Source organism: Panthera pardus, unplaced genomic scaffold (assembly GCF_024362965.1).
Source record: "Panthera pardus isolate Hobbes unplaced genomic scaffold, ASM2436296v1 HiC_scaffold_24, whole genome shotgun sequence".
NCBI lineage: Eukaryota > Metazoa > Chordata > Mammalia > Carnivora > Felidae > Panthera > Panthera pardus.
The window spans coordinates 139,422,541-139,424,690 of NW_026526810.1; the positions used below are offsets into that span (position 1 = coordinate 139,422,541).

Consider the following 2,150-nt stretch of genomic DNA (forward strand, 5'->3'; position numbering starts at 1 on the left):
GGCAATGCCCTGTCTCCCAAATGCACTCCAAGAAGGTAACTGTCCCACCCGATATGACCCAGGGGATCCTCAAACCGCAGCAGTCCCTATGGGCCTCGGGGCTCCTTCTCCACAGGAGCACTGCTATGCCCACCATGGTCCATCCCAGTGATGGCATGGACTTCTAAATCTTCAGTTTTTGAACTCAACATTTACAGCAGGTTGACTTGTCATGATTACTTTTATGTGTCATCTTGACTGCGTTATGGGAGTGTCCAGATTCACAACTGTTTCTGTGTATGTCTGTGATGAGTTTCCAGAAGAGATTGGCATTTCCATCCATGGTTTCTTTCTGCCTGGGCATCACCCATTCCATCACAGTTCTGAGTAGAATCCGACGCAGAGGGAGGAAGAATTCCCTCATTTTTACTTCCCATGTGCTTGTTTGAACTGGAACATTGGTCTCCTCCTGCCCTTGTTCTTAGAGTTACATCATAGGCTCTGCAGGTTCTGAGACTAGACACTAGTTCAGAATCAGGCGAGAATTATACCACTGGTTTTCCTGGCTTTCCAACTTGTGACAGTAGATCATGGGACTTCTCAGCATATTTTGTCATGGAAACCAATGTGCTTTGGCTTCTGTTGCTTGAGGGAATCCTGACTAATACATGCAGATGATTCATCTCTTGTTTAGAGGAATTGAATAAAGTTGTAGCTCATTTAAAGTCCTGAGTAGCAAAGTGCCATGAAGGAAGTGTCACGTTGTTTGATTGGGACACGGGCTGGGTGAAGATAATGGGGAGCTGTGGGAGCTTGTGGGCCTGGCTGCACAGGGAGTGCATCTGGGACTCATGTAAATGTTCAGCTATTGTGCCTCAGGAAATCTGTAATTCACTCATGTTGAGGGACAGGAGAAAGCAATGCAAACAACTGTGTCTTTGTGCATGTTAGGGTAGTTTTCCTAGGAAAACAATGATCTAATTCACACAGGTAATAGGTAAACACAGAATCCTGTGTCCAGAGAGGCTCCCTGGAGAAACTGCTGTGTGGAGAGGAAGCCCCAGACCCTGAGAGGAAACCTGCCTGTAACCTCCATCTGCACCTGCGCCTGGGAACACAAAGCAGAATTGTGCATAGTGTGCGCCCCCCGGTGGTGCTGATCGCCTCCTGCAGGGAGGTTTGTGTCTGGGCTCCCAGCGAGGTCCCCTCACCCTGTCTCTTGCACAGTAATATGTGGCTTTGTCCTCGGCCTGCAGGTTGTTCATCTGCAGATACAGCGTGTTCTTGGAGTTGTCTCTGGAGATGGGGAGTCGGCCCTTTACTGAGTCTGCGTAGTACGTGCTACTTCCATCATCATAAATATATGTGAGCCACTACACCCCTTCCCTGGAGCCTGGCGAACCCAGCTCATTCCATATCTACTGAAGGTGAATCCAGAGGCCACACAGGTGAGTCTCAGGGGCCCCCCAGGCTGCACCAGTTCTCGTCCAGACTCCGTCAGCTGCACGTCACACTGGACACCTGCAGACACCAGACATCTTGGTCAGGAAACTGTCACACATCCACTGTTTCTCACTCTTATCCACTCACAGACTCAGTGTCTCTAATTCACCATGAATTACCTTTTAAAAGGGCAACCAGGAACACCCAGCCCAGCACAAACTCCATGGTGAGGTGTCTGTTCTGTCCTGATCAGAGAATGGGAACACCTGGGACTCCCGGGGCTGGGGCTCCTCTCCCAGCTGCAGAGTCTGGATGGGCTGGTTTTATCAGCACAGAGAGGACCCCATTTGCATGTGCTCTGACATATATATCAAGCTCCAGTCTTAGATTTGATTCTTTAAAAGTGAACTACAGGGTTAGGGACGCACTTGTAGTTTAGTTTGTGTAGATGGTGTTTGACAATATGAATAATTGTATTCAGTGAGTACAGGTGTATTTGCAGTCCTGTGTGCATTTTTACAGGTCTTTCATCAACATAGATCATTTTCACTCTACAAGTATTTTACATACTTTTTGAAATTTAACCCAAAATACTTTATTCTGTCATTTTCACTTGTATAATTTTGTTATTTATTTTGCATGTATTTTCATGCTGGTGTGTAGAATCACAGGTGGTTTGTTTTTATTTATTTTCTTTGTTCATTTTGCATCCTGCTCTTTTCCTCATT

The 2,150-nt window shown here is 46.7% G+C and overlaps 1 pseudogene; it reads right to left on the minus strand.

The window, feature by feature from the left end:
* Window positions 1-695: 695 nt before the first annotated feature.
* Window positions 696-1,647, minus strand: LOC128772863 (immunoglobulin heavy variable 3-23-like; annotated as a pseudogene).
* Window positions 1,648-2,150: the final 503 nt, after the last annotated feature.